The sequence below is a fragment of the Engystomops pustulosus genome, chromosome 4, assembly GCF_040894005.1.
Source record: "Engystomops pustulosus chromosome 4, aEngPut4.maternal, whole genome shotgun sequence".
NCBI lineage: Eukaryota > Metazoa > Chordata > Amphibia > Anura > Leptodactylidae > Engystomops > Engystomops pustulosus.
This window is the reverse complement of record NC_092414.1, coordinates 203,293,378-203,312,346: the sequence shown is the minus strand read 5'-3', so window position 1 is coordinate 203,312,346 and position 18,969 is coordinate 203,293,378. Positions and strand designations below refer to the sequence as shown.

At 42.1% G+C, this 18,969-nt stretch overlaps 1 protein-coding gene across 3 annotated transcripts in view; it reads right to left on the bottom strand.

The window, feature by feature from the left end:
* The window catches only part of PDE4A (phosphodiesterase 4A), an 873,456-nt gene that overhangs the window by 821,067 nt on the left and 33,420 nt on the right, over positions 1 to 18,969 (bottom strand). For all 3 annotated transcript variants that reach the window (XM_072149486.1, XM_072149488.1, XM_072149487.1), the window contains exon 4: positions 5,709 to 5,845. The gene's annotated coding sequence lies outside the window, so the exon portion shown is untranslated. The remainder of the gene's footprint in view (positions 1 to 5,708; positions 5,846 to 18,969) is intronic.

Genomic DNA, 18,969 nt, shown 5'->3' with positions numbered 1-18,969 from the left:
CTGTGGATTGTACGGTCCAATCAGAACTAAAAATCCCATAGAAGAGATTACAGGCGGTCCCCTACTTAAGGACACCCGACTTACAGACAACCCTTAGTTACAGACGGACCCCTCTGCCCCCTGGTAAAGCTCTCTGAATGTTACTATAGTCCCAGGCTGCAATGATCAGCTGTAAAGTATCTGTAATGAAGCTTTATGGATAATCCTTGGTCCAATTACAGCTAAAAAAATTTTAAACTCTAATTGTCACTGTGGCCAAAAAAATTTTTGTCTGGATCTACCATTATAAAATATACAGTTTCGACTTACATACAAATTCAACATAAGAACGAACCTACGGAACCTCGTACATAACCCGGGGACCACCTGTACTGTCATTCATATTAACAAGCATAATACCGTGATCCATTAGATATGTGTCATATGGCCCTAGATATTAGCTACTAGCAGTTAGAATAGAAGACACTGATATAGAGCCAGGATTGTTGTGGTCAGCATTAGTAGAACACTTCATTGTTTATAATAATTCAATATTTTAAAAAATATAATAATTTAAAAAGACCCCAAACGTGTCTATAATCATCTCAGAGATTCTTGTACTTGACTGCAGATAGTTTTTCCGCTACAATACTAATAAGTTATTACTGTAAATGGTTGATCCTCTTCCTAGGGTTTTTCATTCTCTAGAGATTCCTGGACAATTTTTCTTCAACATTCTTAGGGTGATGTCACATATGGCGTTTTTGTTCCGTTTTTAAACATCCGTTTTCAGTCCGTTTTTGGCAGTTTACCATTCGTTTGGCTGCTTACAACCTGTTTATCTATTAAGATAATTGGGAAAAATACTAAAAACGGACCAAAAACGCCATGTGTTGCATCACCCTTATATAATTTTGGTTGTGTGTTATAGGAACCATTTTGTCAAACCCAATCAAGCCTTATTTTCTAAAATGTGGGAGACAATTTTGTGACTAAGGTGACAAACATAATGGGGCACACTTACTTACCTGATGCGGAGGAGTTCCCCTAAAGCAGTGATGGCGAACCTTTTAGAGACCGAGTGCCCAAACTACAACCAAGACCCACTTATTTATCGCAAAGTGCCAACACAGAAATTTTATTTGTGATTTATACTCCCTGCTCAGTCACAACACCTTCCCACTCCTCCAGTAGTCCCAGGTAGAGCTGTCACTTTAAAATACCTCTATGCACAGCAAGTCCTGGGCTGTCTGGGACTGTAGGAAGATATCTGGAGTCATCTCTGGTGATGGCCTGGGTGCCCACAGAAAGGGCTCCGAGTGCCACCTCTGGCACCCGTGCCATAGGTTCGCCACCACTGCCCTAAAGTGTGTTGTCCGACGACAATGCACTGTGCCGTGATTCACTAAGATCGTGCGCCGATTTCCTGAATGTGTCGCTTCCCCGCTCAGGTCCGACAGAGTTCACCATCTTACTCACGGTGTATGTAAGTGTTTGTCTTGGGACACAATTTTCAAGTTAAATCCTGCGGTTTGTCCGAATCCGTTGGATTGTCCGACGGCTGCCCCCCGATTTGTGTCGCATGATAACCAGCGTGATTGCACCAAAATCTGATAACGTGCAACACAATTCCCAGCTAATTACCTGTCCCAGCGGAGCATTCTCCAAATCGCCAGAAAACCCGACGGAAATGCGGCCGCGGGACCCTTAGTAAATATGCCCCAATAGGTCTAAGGGTGGACGGATGGGAAAATGTTGTGTATGTAAAAAAAAATTCGATCGGATGTTAACAATCCCATCCCACCAACTTTATAGCCAATTACAGTCTCGGAGATCGAGCATTAGTGATCGATTCATTGAGATGAAATGTCGAACTGTATAATTGTCCCCCAACGGTCGTGTGAATGTAGCCTAAGGTTTGAGTCCAGTGGAACTTTCCCTTAAGTGAATTAAGCTGAACTTCAATACCACATACAATACTTTAACAAATATTGCACCGTATATCTTTTATTTTACTCTTTGCCCCAGTCATCTTTCACACATTTCCAGAAGTAACGTCTAGGGGTATGGCTCTGGCATGATGACAGTATTGATGACACACGGGGAAGATCGATGGCTCTCGATGGGCTCCACAGGGGAAGAATAGTTCAAGGCAAGAGTAACATTTTCACAGGATCTAACCAAAGTCTTGACATATACCTCTATGATCTGTTCCTTCAATGGAAATCAATGTGATGAAAGGTCACTTCCCTCCACCAACAATAACCTGAATGTTAAATAAATAAAATATCCATCAACACCTTAGAAATGAGACGTTCTTCTCTTAGTATCATCATGTGTTAGTGGCCCCTCACCAAGGGTAGGGGCCGTGTTATGCTGTTTGGGATCACTAAACTACTTAGTGCCTTTATACAGCTGGTTTAGGGGGCCAAACATCGCCAGTTACCCCAACTCGGGGAGATACCAGTGGAAAGGTCTACTGATATGGGTCAGGTACATGCGTAATGCACCTAGTGAAGCCATGAGAAGACAACGCCCAATATCGTTACATATAATTGGACCAATGTCAGCCACCTACCTGGACTTCTCCAGCCCCAAGCCAAACATGTGTAGGACTCTGAATGCCAGTGATATTACGGCACACTCTGGATTTACTGCTCCCAAACTACCTGATAGGTTTCCTATAAGTTCTAGACCATTGATCTATGTTCTATTCTAGAACATTGAGCTATGAAGATGTAAAAGAAAGTTAGGATCCCGTATCGTGTCTTCTTGTTTTTAGAGTCAAAGTTTTGTCCTTAGATGACGACAATCTGAATTAATCTACATTTACACTTTGAGAATTCTGTCAAAACGTATTAGAAATCCAAACACGGTTTGAACATATTTAAAAGACTTGTGATGAAAATGCCGGAGTTTTCAGGTAAATCCATTCCTTTGGTCCATTTTTAAGACAGAAGCATAGAGAGGCATATTGATATGGAAACAATTTACAATGCACGGGTTCGGAAATGGAATTACTAGAATTAAAACGCTGTCAAAGTGCAATAGACAATAACGTATGATGACCGCCTTCAGGCTCATTCACACAACCATTTAGTGGCCGCATTTCATGGGATGAACAATAGTCTACCATCATGGCTTAAGCCCATATTATTCACTCAGGTGGGCTGTCTAGCAGCCATAACACATCCCATTACAAATATAGACAGTCTCCTACTTAAGAACACCCGACTTACAGACGACCCCTAGTTACAAACAGACCTCTGGATATTGATAATTTACTGTACTTTAGCTTTAGGCTACAATGATCAGCTGTAACAGTTATCACAGGTGTCTGTAATGAAGCTTTATTGTTAATCCTGATTAACAATAAACATAACAACAATAACAACATTTTTAAAATCCAATTGTCACAGAGACCAAAAAAGTTCTGGCTGGGATTACAATGATAAAATATACAGTTCCGACTTGCATACAAATTCAACTTAAGAACAAATCTACAGAACCTATCTTGTAGATAACCCGGGGACTGCCTGTATTTGGTATTTATTAACCAATGCCTACATATGGGTGGTCTTGTGATGGACACGCAGACCAGAGATCTAAAAAATACAGTGATGAATCGATACAGAAAGTATATGGGAAAATTGTATAACTTTTCCTCACATGAATCTTATCAATTACTTGCTGAAAGTGGACAAACCCTTTAAGAACGGCAAGTGCGTTTTATTTTTTATAGCATTTTTATTGTGTGCTTTTCCAGGTATATATGATACAGGGAATAATTAAACCAAATCTCAAGCAGTTATAAGAATAACTGTACATAATAATTTACATAGTGTCCACTAAAATCAATAAATGTTCTATGATTTTGATGGATGTGAGAGGCCCATCTGATGAAAGATCTCCTTTTACTATCAACAACGTGTGAAATATCAATGGTTCCTGCCGGTGGCTTAGTGGTTAGCATTACATCCTTGCAGCGCTGGGGGCCTGGGTTCAAGTCCCAGAGTCAACAACTGCAAAGAGTTTGTATGTTCTCTCTGTGTTTGCGTGGGTTTCCTCCGGGTCCTCCAGTTTCCTCCCACACTCCAAAACATACTGGTAGGTGTATTAGACTGTGAGCCCCATTGGGGACAGGGACTGATTTGGCAAGTTCTGTGCAGCGCTGCGTAATCTGTGTGCACTATATAAATAAAGTAATTATTATTATCCTCAATCAGTCTCCGATGCCAATGTATTGAACAAGGTTATCCAAATTCCATAGCACAATATGGAAAAATTCTCACACACATCAACAGGGCCAAAAATCTACATTAGATACAAGAGATTCCGAACGGTCTTGAGGAAGTGGCCATAACTTGTGTCATCTAAGCTTTCAGGGTCACCTAGTTAGACATGGTAGAAGCATTGTGTCTGCCAAGTGATGTCACCTTGTAATGACACAGCAGCCTCCTGCTACATGAGCCGCGTGGATGCATTGTTCTTACTGTGCCAAGTTGAAGTGTATCTGTAAATACATATTTGCAGAAGACACTAATCTCAACCTATCCCTACTATCATTAGATATACCCTGCTCCTCCTCCGATAAAACGTACCCTCTTTCAATTTGCATTAGAAGGAAGCCAGATCATGGGGACAATGTGCTCCCCAGGTGTCACCCAACATTGGCAAAGCTCCACCGCCATGTGGTTTCTTCCTCAGCCATGAATGACACTGTCTCACTTGTAGGAGCACATCCCCATGTGAACACATTACACTGCACACCATCTCTCCGGAGCCTCCTATAAACTCATTTACCTGCAGTAAATCTATAAAAACACATTTTTTCTCCATAATCTATTCCCTCTACTATCTACTTCCAGCACCCCTAGAGCTCTGTAATGTCATGCCTGAAATATTCATCAAGATCAAGGAATCTCCTTTACTTGCAATGAAAACTATCTAACGCTTTGCATATAAATTGGTTGAATTAGCATAAACATGCATTTCCGGGGGATCCGTACCAATCACATATATGATCGCGCATATTTAAAGGATGGGGGAATCAATAACATTCAATAGACTTGGGTACAACAAAACCGATATAGGTGAAATATTATTGATTTGTGCTACTTATCTATACATCAAATGTTGATACAACAACCGATATATTTCCACAAAGATGGACTACAGGTCCCATCATCCGAAGCAAAGGGTCATAAATACCTAGGAAGTTGTGAATGAGCTGGGTCACTGAACCAAATTATGAGTATAAAGAGGCGGACTTTGCTGTTTTGGGTCACGCCATGAAGACCTAGCATATGTTTGCTGCAGGCCGGATGTGTACATTGAATAGAGTGCGAGCTCTGCAGCACAGGAGGACCATGGACTTGGGAAATGGTGCAGTATAATCATCCAACGTATGTGAAGCACCATAAGAATTTACAGTACATAGCAGGACAGGATCTTCCGAGACACATTAGGCAACTTCTTGATAATCCGTTAACGCACTGGGAAAGCGATGGGGTTTCTCCTGGTGTAAACAAGTGTAAATGCAGAGAAGAGCGAGAGAAGGAATGATCCAGCTGCGGCAGCCACCGCTGCTAGCACGCTACCCCTTCCTGAGCATCCTACTAGTACAGCCGCAGGCTACGCTCAGCAATGCCAAATGTTTAGCCTTTTGTCTTGAGGGTAGTGAAGAAGAATTGGACGGATGGAGGGGAAAGCATAACAGAGGGTCCTACCTTGCAGGGTGAGATGTGAGCCTTCAGCCTGTGCCCGTCTTCTGGAGAAAGCCAATTGACAGGGAATCCTTTGTTGACTGTCTGTTATCTGTGGTGTGTGGTTTCTCCTTATAGGGGAGAGACAGGAGCAGCAGTGGCTGCCGAGAGACAGGAGGTGTGTAAGGGGTATATCTTATTAACATCCATTCACTCCTAGGAGAGGGGGCCTCGCATTTAATTTGGAGGAGGTGATGCACAGGAGGAGCGATGTACAGGCAATATACTAAGCAGGAGGAGGAGCAGAAAGAGGTTATAGGAGGTTATATAGTGTATACTAGGAGTTTATATGGGGGGCTATAAGGAGCAAATAAAGAGAGGATATATGGAGTAATAGGAGGAGATATAGGAGGATATATGGAGTAATAGGAGGAGATATAGGAGGGGATATATGGAGTAATAGGAGGAGATATAGGGAGGATATATAGAGTAATAGGAGGAGATATAGGAGAGGATATATGGAGTAATAGGAGGAGATATAGGAGGATATATGGAGTAATAGGAGGAGATATAGGAGGATATATGGAGTAATAGGAGGAGATATAGGAGGATATATGGAGTAATAGGAGGAGATATAGGAGGATATATGGAGTAATAGGAGGAGATATAGGAGGATATATGGAGTAATAGGAGGAGATATAGGGGAGGATATATGGAGCAATAGGAGGAGATATAGGGGAGGATATATGGAGTAATAGGAGGAGATATAGGAGGATATATGGAGTAATAGGAGGAGATATAGGAGGATATATGGAGTAATAGGAGGAGATATAGGGGAGGATATATGAAGTAATAGGAGGAGATATAGAGGAGGATATATGGAGTAATAGGAGGAGATATAGAGGAGGATATATGGAGTAATAGGAGAAGATATAGGAGGGGATATATGGAGTAATAGGAAGAGATATAGGGGAGGATATACGGAGTAATAGGAAGAGATATAGGGAGGATATATGGAGTAATAGGAGGAGATATAGGGAGGATATATGGAGTAATAGGAGGAGATATAGGAGGATATATGGAGTAATAGGAGGAGATATAGGAGGATATATGGAGTAATAGGAGGAGATATAGGGAGGATATATGGAGTAATAGGAGGAGATATAGGAGGATATATGGAGTAATAGGAGGAGATATAGGGAGGATCTATGAAGTAATAGGAGGAGATATAGGAAGGATATATGGAGTAATAGGAGGAGATATAGGGGAGGATATATCGAGTAATAGGAGGAGATATAGGAGGATATATCGAGTAATAGGAGGAGATATAGGGAGGATCTATCGAGTAATAGGAGGAGATATAGGAAGGATATATGGAGTAACAGGAGGAGATATAGGGAGGATATATGGAGTAATAGGAGGAGATATAGGAGGATATATGGAGTAATAGGAGGAGATATAGGGAGGATATATGGAGTAATAGGAGGAGATATAGGGAGGATATATGGAGTAATAGGATATATGGAGTAATAGGAGGAGATATAGGGAGGATATATGGAGTAATAGGAGGAGATATAGGGGAGGATATATGGAGTAATAGGAGGAGATATAGGGGAGGATATATGGAGTAATAGGAGAAGATATAGGGGATGATATATGGAGTAATAGGAGGAGATATAGGGAGGATATATGGAGTAATAGAAGGAGATATAGGAGAGGATACATGGAGTAATAGGAGGAGATATAGGAGGATATATGGAGTAATAGGAGGAGATATAGGGAGGATATATGGAGTAATAGGAGGAGATATAGGGAGGATATATGGAGTAATAGGAGGAGATATAGGAGAGGATATATGGAGTAATAGGAGGAGATATAGGAGGATATATGGAGTAATAGGAGGAGATATAGGAGGATATATGGAGTAATAGGAGGACATATAGGGAGGATATATGGAGTAATAGGAGGAGTTATAGGAGGATATATGGAGTAAGAGGAGGAGATATAGGGAGGATATATGGAGTAATAGGAGGAGATATAGGAGGATATATGGAGTAATAGGAGGAGATATAGGAGGATATATGGAGTAATATGAGATGTAGAGAGGATATATAGAGTAATAGGAGGGGATATAGGGAGGATATATGGAGTAATAGGAGGAGATATAGGGAGGATATATGGAGTAATAGGAGGAGATATAGGAGGATATATGGAGTAATAGGAGGAGATATAGGGAGGATCTATGAAGTAATAGGAGGAGATATAGGAAGGATATATGGAGTAATAGGAGGAGATATAGGGGAGGATATATCGAGTAATAGGAGGAGATATAGGAGGATATATCGAGTAATAGGAGGAGATATAGGGAGGATCTATCGAGTAATAGGAGGAGATATAGGAAGGATATATGGAGTAACAGGAGGAGATATAGGGAGGATATATGGAGTAATAGGAGGAGATATAGGAGGATATATGGAGTAATAGGAGGAGATATAGGGAGGATATATGGAGTAATAGGAGGAGATATAGGGGAGGATATATGGAGTAATAGGAGGAGATATAGGGGAGGATATATGGAGTAATAGGAGAAGATATAGGGGATGATATATGGAGTAATAGGAGGAGATATAGGGAGGATATATGGAGTAATAGAAGGAGATATAGGAGAGGATACATGGAGTAATAGGAGGAGATATAGGAGGATATATGGAGTAATAGGAGGAGATATAGGGAGGATATATGGAGTAATAGGAGGAGATATAGGGAGGATATATGGAGTAATAGGAGGAGATATAGGAGAGGATATATGGAGTAATAGGAGGAGATATAGGAGGATATATGGAGTAATAGGAGGAGATATAGGAGGATATATGGAGTAATAGGAGGACATATAGGGAGGATATATGGAGTAATAGGAGGAGTTATAGGAGGATATATGGAGTAAGAGGAGGAGATATAGGGAGGATATATGGAGTAATAGGAGGAGATATAGGAGGATATATGGAGTAATAGGAGGAGATATAGGAGGATATATGGAGTAATATGAGATGTAGAGAGGATATATAGAGTAATAGGAGGGGATATAGGGAGGATATATGGAGTAATAGGAGGAGATATAGGGAGGATATATGGAGTAATAGGAGGAGATATAGGAGGATATATGGAGTAATAGGAGGAGATATAGGGAGGATATATGGAGTAAAAGGAGGAGATAGAGGAGGATATATGGAGTAATAGGAGGAGATATAGGAGGATATATGGAGTAATAGGAGGAGATATAGGGAGGATATATGGAGTAATAGGAGGAGATATAGGAAGGATATATGGAGTAATAGGAGGAGATATAGGGGAGGATATATGGAGTAATAGGAGGAGATATAGGGGAGGATATATGGAGTAATAGGAGGAGATATAGGGGAGGATATATGGAGTAATAGGAGGAGATATAGGGGAGGATATATGGAGTAATAGGAGGAGATATAGGGAGGATATATGGTGTAATAGGAGGAGATATAGGGAGGATATATGGAGTAATAGGAGGAGATATAGGGAGGATATATGGAGTAATAGGAGGAGATATAGGAGGATATATGGAGTAATAGGAGGAGATATAGGAGGATATATGGAGTAATAGGAGGAGATATAGGGAGAATATATGGAGTAATAGGAGGAGATATAGGAGGATATATGGAGTAACAGGAGGAGATATAGGAGGATATATGGAGTAATAGGAGGAGATATAGGGGGGATATATGGAGTAATAGGAGGAGATATAGGGAGGATATATGGAGTAATAGGAGGAGATATAGGAGAATATATGGAGTAATAGGAGGAGATATAGGGAGGGTATATGGAGTAATAAGAGGAGATATAGGAAGGATATATGGAGTAATAGGAGGAGATATAGGAGGATATATGGAGTAATAGGAGGAGATATAGAGTAATAAGAGGAGATATAGGAAGGATATATGGAGTAATAGGAGGAGATATAGAGTAATAGGAGGAGATATAGGAGATATATGCTAGGAGGATATAGGGAGAAATATGGAGTAATAGGAGGAGATATAGGAGGATATATGGAGTAATAGGAGGAGATATAGGGAGGATATATGGAGTAATAGGGAGGAGATATAGGAGGATATATGGAGTAATAGGAGGAGATATAGGGAGGATATATGGAGTAATAGGAGGAGATATAGGAGGATATATGGAGTAATAGGAGGAGATATAGGGAGGATATATGGAGTAATAGGAGGAGATATAGGAGGATATATGGAGTAATAGGAGGACATATAGGGGAGGATATATGGAGTAATAGGAGGAGATATAGGGAGGATATATGGAGTAATAGGAGGGGATATAGGGGAGGATATATGGAGTAAGAGGAGGAGATATAGGGAGGATATATGGAGTAACAGGAGGAGATACAGGGAGGATATATGGACTAATAGAAGGAGATATAGGAGGATATATGGAGTAATAGGAGGAGATATGATGACAACCACACAACATTTTTAAAACCCAATTGCCACAGAGACCAAGAGACTAGAGTTACAATTTTAAAATATACTGTTCCGACTTACAAACAAATTCAACTTAAGAACAAACCTACAGAATCTATCTTGTACACAACCCAGAGACTGTCTGTATGTGCTTCAAAACAAGTGATATATATAAATATTAATATTCTAAATATTTTATTTATCATATTCAGTATGGCTAATGTATCAATTTCTTGGAAGAAAAAAAAATAGATAAATTGGTACAGGAAATATGGAGACATGAGGTATCATAAGATATGAAGCAACCAGGGCAGGACATACAGTAGTTTAGAGGATCAATAAGAGACGCACAGCGGCCGCCCTACACCATACAGACCTCAGAAGATACAGCCCTGGGAGTCTGGGCTTTGAAGGTTGTATGTGAGAATATTAGGATTCCAAATATCAGTTTTCTGTTCTGCTAATTGAATCCCAAGTGTCGGCAGCTCGGCCTCCGAATAAGAAATCAAGTTCCATCATCAAAATTTGTAATGATTAGAGGAATGGTTTGTTCTTCGGCAAACTGGATTTTGACGAGTGCAAAGATAACATTAAAAAGCAACCTACGCTTCTGCGGCTTGTGTTTAAAAGCTTTTCCAGAAGTGATCCGTGCACTTTCCTTTCGAGGATATTCCCTTAGTAACGTATATAACTAATGCATGGCACATGGCACTGTCTAGGCACAACACTCCACTTGCAATTGATATAGAGAATCCGTAGACTTGTGTTCATCTCACTCAGAATTTGCTGGTTGGAATTGGTTGGATTCTGTAAAAATCTACAAATAATCCAGGGTGAATTTATACTATATCTGAAATCCTTATTGATCCTCTATAATGGTCCTGGCTGTGTTTCAGGTCAATGTTAATTTGAAAGACAAATCTTCAATGCCCTTACTGAGGTACGAGGTCCCATCCAACCTTCTAAAACGGTGCAATGGCCCCCTTGTAAAAAAAAAAAGGCCACCAAACAATGTTGTTTCCACCGCTTGCTTTATGATCCAGATTGTGATCTTGGGGGTTCCCCTCATCCATCTTCTTCCTCCAAAAGTGGAGTGGATACTAAAAACTTGACATTATCCCATGTCCCTGGATCATCCAGAAGTTCATTGATGGACTTCAAATGGGTCTGGACATTTGGAAGCATGAGGATTTTAATCCATGACAGCATAAGGCAGTGATGGCGAACCTTTTAGAAAGCCAGTGCCCAAACTGCAACCCACAACCACTTATTTATTGCAAAGTGCCAACTCAGCAATTCAAGCAGTAACTTATTGCAAACTTCTTGCTCCGTGCTGTACCATAGCTTTCAATAGGCCTGAGGAAACCAATATCTCTGACAGAAGGAGGGAAAATTCGGATTACCATTGGAGCTTTCCTTGACAACCCCCTGAACAGAGAGAATTGTGGGAACAAGAGCAGGAGCTTCAATGACTCCGATGATAATCTGACCCTGTCCAACCCTTCTCTTCCTGCAGTCTCAGGTAGACCGAGATGCTTCACTTTAAAATAACGCTGAGTGTGTGAAGTCCTGGGCTTAAGTGCTGTCTGGTGAATACTGTGCAGAGTGCCTACTGAGAGGGCTCAGAGTGCCACCTCTGGCACCCGTGCCATAGGTTCGCCACCACTGGAATAGGGCGATACCAATTATCATCTCACAAGGCAAGACCTTGCATGGAGTCTTCAGAACCAAGGAAGATGTGGATCAATTGTTGCCTTCTATCCAAATCGCTTGCCTACTGTCCTGTAGCTCATCCCAGCCTTGTTTCCCTGGTGTCCTTACACAGCTCTTTGGTCTTGGCCATGGTGGAGATGCTGGAGTGTGATTGATTGAGGGTGTGGATAAGTGTCTTTTATGCCGGCAATGGGGGACATTTATTATTACTTCTACACCAATTTCCTGGCACTGAAATAATCACAACTTCTTGGGAACTGAAAGAAATTCCGATTATTATCGCTACTCCATGTCATGTGGATGTGGAGGGGGCATGAAGGAAGGCTGACATCCCTGCCCTGTGCCTGCACACTTTCTATAAACCAAACATTCACAGCTCACTGTATGCAGGTTTTTACTAAAACTAAGTCAGGTCGGACCAGACATAGTTGTGTTCTAAGCCTTATGATAAATCCGCCTTGATGGTGGTCTTTGTAAATCTCCCTCAATCAGTTCAGACAGTTGCAATTAATACAGGTAATAAGTGCAGAGTAGGAGGAGCTTCTCACAGGTCTTCTAATATTTATTTCATGCAATAAAATGATAATTATTTAAAAAAAAACCATGCAATATGATTCTCTGAGTGAGTAGCACTTCTGCCTTGCAGCGCTGGGGTCCTGGCTTCGAATCCCACCCAGGTCAACATCTGCAAAGAGTTTGTATGTTCTATCCGTGTTTGTGTGGGTTTCCTCCGGGTCCTCCGGTTTCCTCCCACACTCCAAAACATACTGTTAGGTTGTTTAGATTGTGAGCCCTATGGGGACAGGGACCAATTTGCCATGCTCTGTGTAGCGCTGCGTGATCTGTGTGCGCTATATAAATAAAGAATTATTATTATTATTATTCTCTGGATTTCTATCGCGCTTCTGTCTCTCATAGTTGACAGTGACCTATGATAAATATTATATAGACTCATCCAGGTGAAAAAAAAACTAGAAAATCAGCAGTTAATGAAATACTGATTTTCTCCACAGTGTAAAATCACATAGAAAAACATAGAGAAAACATAACCTGCTTCCTGTGAGATCCCCCCCCCCCCCCCCCCGCACTACTGATAAACCCCAGTGATTGAGACGGCAGACAGACATCAACATAATGCCCTCGCTCGCTCTACAAATTAATCTTTCCAACTTGCATTTTCATCTACTGAGCGCCCTAAACTGTGAGGCAGCAAGTACTGGGGTAGGATTTTTCTTTTATTTCCTACACTGAGTAACAAGCACAGTCATAGCAAACAACTGCATAATCTGAACTTTTCTTGGTGTGTAAAGGCCAAAACTCTTATTGGAGCTCTGATTCATTCTCCTTCTACTGATTATTGTAACCAATTACTTCCTCCTATATACAAACTAGTCATTCTGCAATCTAACTTCAATGTCACATTCAGGCTAATTTTAGTGTCCAACTGCAACGACAAAGCCTTTATCAATGTGTTATGAAAAAAATACACGTCACTCGATGTCCTAAGAATTTAGGGTGCACAAGTAGGTTAAATTTTGTCAAAGTAAATATTTTTCCTTTCAAAGATTTAAAGGGAACCTGTCCCCACATTTTCACAAATACAGCTAGTGACAGGTTCCCTTAGAGCCCTTCTCGTGTCCCTCTCGGCCGGCCCCTCCAATGTCCTCCACCCCATGTGTTATGCCTTCTCACTATTTGGCACTTCAAGTCATGTGATCAGGGTGATGTCATCTAAGATCCTTTAGTCTGTAAAAGGATTTGCTAAATCTACCCTGTGTATGTCTCTGATCACATGAAATCACAGCAGCCTTCATGGACTTCTAGTCCTCCCCATACTCCACGGAGGCTGCTGTGATTTTATGTGATCAGATACATACATGGGGTAGATATGGCAAATTTTAGATGATGGCACAAGGCACCATGTAAAAAAACTTGACACAATGGGACAAATTTACTTACTTGATGCTGTCGCGATCCCCGATTCAGACGGTCCGATGAGGATGAAGTCCGGCACAATTCACGGAGCTCGTGCGCCCGAGTTCCTGCATCCGTCGCTTCCCCGCCGAGGTCCGCCGGAGTTCACCTTCTTCTCCCCAGTGCATGTAAGTGCGTGTCTTGCGAAATATTAAATCCCGCACATTGTCCGATGGCCCGCCCCCCAATTTGTGTCACGTGTAAGCCGGCGCCGATGCGCCAAAATCCAATCGTGTGCGCCAGAACATCCTGTGCAAATGCAGCGCAAAACGTAAATCGTCGGGTAATCTGACGAAAATGCACTCTGTGGACCCTTAGTAAATGAGCCCCAATGTCTCCTATAAGTAAACAGAGCTTTATATGTCGGTTGTTGAATATTGACAGACCATACCCAAGTATTAGTTCCATACGGCAGCTTTTCCTAGTAAAAAAATGGGGCAGATTTACTTACCCGGTCCGTTCGCGATCCAGCGGCGCGTTCTCTGCGGTGGATTCGGGTCCGGCTGGGATTCATCAAGGTAGTTCCTCCGTCGTCCACCAGGTGGCGCTGCTGCGCTGAAAAGCATCTGAACGCACTCAACTTCACCGAACCGGACCAAGTGAAGGTAAGCGCGTCCCAAGCGACACTTTTATTGTCTTAAATGCGGTGGTCTTTCCGAATCCGTCAGGTTTTCTCTCGGCCACGCCCCCCGATTTTCGTCGCGTGCATGCCGGCGGCGAAGCGCCACAATCCGGACGTTACATTTTGAAATTCAGCCGCCCCCAGGACTTTCAGGAAGATGCTGCCATGTACCCAGGTAACGATTAAGAAGGTTTAATAAATGAACAACTATAGACTAAGGTATTATAAAAAGCATATCACAGTGTGTATGGGAACCCGTACCCAGTGAAATATAGCTCTCTGATGACAGGTTCCCTTTAACGTATCAAGGGGATTTTGAGACTGTGTTCTTGTGACACATTGGGGAACATTTACTTACCCGTCCTGCGGAGTTCACAGAAAGTGCATTGTCCGTGTACACTCACCGGCCACTTTATTAGGTACACCATGCTAGTAACGGGTTGGACCCCCTTTTGCCTTCAGAACTGCCTCAATTCTTCGTGGCATAGATACAACAAGGTGCTGGAAGCTCCTCAGAGATTTTGCTCCATATTGACATGATGGCATCACACAGTTGCCGCAGATTTGTCGGCTGCACATCCATGATGCGAGTCTCCCGTTCCACCACATCCCAAAGATGCTCTATTGGATTGAGATCTGGTGACTGTGGAGGCCATTTGAGTCCAGTGACCTCATTGTCATGTTCAAGAAACCAGTCTGAGATGATTCCAGCTTTATGACATGGCGCATTATCCTGCTGAAAGTAGCCATCAGATGTTACAGGGTACATTGTGCTCATAAAGGGATGGACATGGTCAGCAACAATACTCAGGTATGCTGTGGCGTTGCAACGATGCTCAATTGGTACCAAGGGGCCCAAAGAGTGCCAAGAAAATATTCCCCACACCATGACACCACCACCACCAGCCTGAACCGTTGATACAAGGCAGGATAGATCCATGCTTTCATGTTGTTGACGCCAAATTCTGACCCTACCATCCGAATGTCGCAGCAGAAATCAAGACTCATCAGACCAGGCAACGTTTTTCCAATCTTCTACTGTCCAATTTCGATGAGCTTGTGCAAATTGTAGCCTCAGTTTCCTGTTCTTAGCTGAAAGGAGTGGCACCCGGTGTGGTCTTCTGCTGCTGTAGCCCATCTGCCTCAAAGTTCGACGTACTGTGCGTTCAGAGATGCTCTTCTGCCTACCTTGGTTGTAACGGGTGGCGATTTGAGTCACTGTTGCCTTTCTATCAGCTCGAACCAGTCTGCCCATTCTCCTCTGACCTAGGGCATCAACAAGGCATTTCCGCCCCCACAGAACTGCCGCTCACTGGATGTTTTTTCTTTTTTGGACCATTCTCTGTAAACCCTAGAGATGGTTGTGCGTGAAAATCCCAGTTGAACGTGGCATGGTTGTTGGTGCCAGAAGGGCTGGTCTGAGTATTTCAGAAACTGCTGATCTAAGGCCTCAAATCACCTTTCTTCCCCATACTGATGCTCGGTTTGAACTGCAGGAGATTGTCTTGACCATAGCAGTTGGACAGGTGTACCTAATAAAGTGGCCGGTGAGTGTATAACGCACTGTGCCGCGATCGTCCGTCGGCATGCCCCCGATTTCTGTCGCATGGAAGCGCCACAATCTGATCGTGTGCAACAAAATCACAGCCGCGCAAATCCCGAAAACGTGCGTCCGCGGACCCTTAGTAAATAAGCCCCATTGTACATAACGTTGGTTGAAAAATTTGGATGATATATTTGGGGTTCAATTAGTTAAAAAAAATAAAACTATATTTGTTGAAAATTTAGAACTTATTTTAGAAATTTTGAACTTTAGGTGCAATTTTTCACATTTTCATAAAAAAGCAAAATCAGACTTTTGAGGGACCTGCTCAGATTTCAAGTCACTTTGAGAGCCCTAAATAAAAGTAAAACTCCAGTTTTACTGCAGTTTTGTTAATTTAACAGGGGAAAGACCTGAACTGAATGGGCGAATTTTATTTTGAAGGAAAATCCTGTTCAACAAATGTCATTCACCTGCTGATTTGATGTCTTTCACTTGTTAAAATAAGAAATTGCACCTAAAACCACCCCAAAACTAATTGCGATACAGTTGTAACTGCAACGTGTGACCGCACCCTTACAAGTACTTCATTTTAGAGGGTCTTTAGCTTATTGATGAGATTTTATTAACTCTTGAATGTATGGATGAAAAGAAATCCATCAAATCTAGCCTTATATTATTGGCGGGTCGTTTACCGTAGAATCAAATTAATGGGGGTCATTTACTAAGGGCCCGATTCGCGTTTTCCCGACGTGTTACCCGAATATTTCCAATTTGCGCCGATTTTCCCTGTATTGTCCCGGGTTTTTGGCGCACACGATCGGATTTTGGCGCATCGGCGCTAGCATGCACTCGAAGGAAATTGGGGGCGTGGCCGAACTACAATCGGATGGATTCAGAAAAACCGCCACATTTTTAAAAAAAAACGAAAGTGTCGCGGAGCTTGCACTTACCTTCATCCAGGATAGGGCGGTGTATTTGAGTGCGTTCTGATGCTCTTCAGCGCAGCAGCGCCACCTGGTGGACGTCGGAGGAACTACCTTAATGAATCCCGGCCGGACCCGAATCCACCGCAGAGAACGCGCCGCTGGATCGCGAACGGACCGGGTAAGTAAATCTGCCCCACTATTCTTTATTCTACAGATCACTCCAATTAAGGTGATATGTAATTTATATAGTCATATATTTCATATAATTTTACAACTTCACTGAAGAAAAATGAATATAGAGAAAAATCTCTATATTCTCTATATGGTTTTCGTATCGCCATCTTTTCGGAGACATAACTTTAATTGCTTTTGGTTGACAGAGCTAGTTTAGGGCTTATTTTTTACTTGTTGAGTTGTTCTTTTCAGTGGTACCATTTTGGTGCACATAACGCATTTTCTGATCACTTTTTAGAACATTTTTTTTTTTTTTACGGTGTTCACTGAGTGGGTCCTATAATGTTTCCAATTTATTGTACTGATTAATACCAAATATGTGTGGGTTTTTTTTGTGATTTTTTTTTGCCCTTTATTAGATAGGAAGGGGGAATTTTGGTGTTTAGGGCACTTTTACTTTATTAATTATTTTTATTAAAAAAAAAAAAGTTATTAAAATTTTTTTGTCTTTTGTTCTTACAGGTTAGCTTGAACAAGCGATTCTCTGATCGCTTGTGTAAGTTCTTATTCACTTAAGACAGTGTAATACAGATATATTACACTATGTTATATAGTTATATAGGCTGCGCTTGCTCAGTGTGTTACAGCCAGGCACTGTCTGGAGGCCTTACAGGGATTAATACCCGTGATGGGAGGAATCTCCGATCGCAGGTATAAGAGGTGGGCGTAAGCTGCAATATACAGCTGACACCCGCAGCTTCTAGTGCTGGTTCCATTCTGGAGCCGATGCCAGAAGCTTGACGTAATAGCTTGTGATAAACTATTACGTCAGATGTCGAGAAGAGTCACTTATGCTAATTTGCATATTTGAAAAATATGCAGTGCCTCATTTGCAGCTAATTTGATAATGTGATATGGGGAATACTTTTAATACCATACCCAGCTACAAGACATATTGTGCTGCTCCAGTTCTCCTGAATCTAGTATGGCAATTATATTATTTCCCAGTATCCAGGCTTTTCATAGAATATTACATGTCATAAATGGACTCTGCACATAAATTGTCCTTTATCTCACTGATATTTCTCAGAATCTGATTGCATTGTTTAACGCTGCCCTGCACACTCCTCATGCACTTCACAAATACAGGCATTTCCTGGGTTAGGTACAGTATTGGTTTGTTCTTAAAGGAAACCTACCACCACAAATCTACCTATAGGGTGGTAGGTGGATCAATGGGACGTGAGGATAGCCCTTTTAAGGGCTAATCCTCACGTCCCCACACTTTTTTGATAACTTTTATTACACATATATTCAAATTTACTTATGCGGCTACTGGGGCGTGGAGTAGCCGCATCTGAGGTTACACGAGGCGGCTACTCCACGCCCCGGTAGCCACTTTACCCCTCCTACTCACCCATCTTCAGCGCGCAGCTCCGCGCCTGCGCGGTCACTGCTCCGAAACAGGCGCGGGCCTGCTCTTCTGCGCATGCGCAGACGGCAGGATCGCCGGACGAGGGCGCGCAGCTACCCTGAGTAGGAGGGGAAAAGAGGCTACCGGGGCGTGGAGTAGCCGTCTCGTGCAATCTCATATGCGGCTACTCCACGCCCCAGTAGCCGCATAAGTAAATTTGAATATATGTGTAATAAAAGTTATCAAAAAAGTGCGGGGACGTGAGGATTAGCCCTTAAAAGGGCTATCCTCACGTCCCATTGATCCACCTACCACCCAATCTACCTTTATATGTGGTGGTAGGTGCCCTTTAAGTTGAATTTACATCCAAGTCAGAACAGGTCGATTTTGTAAGGTTAATTTAAGCACGTGTGC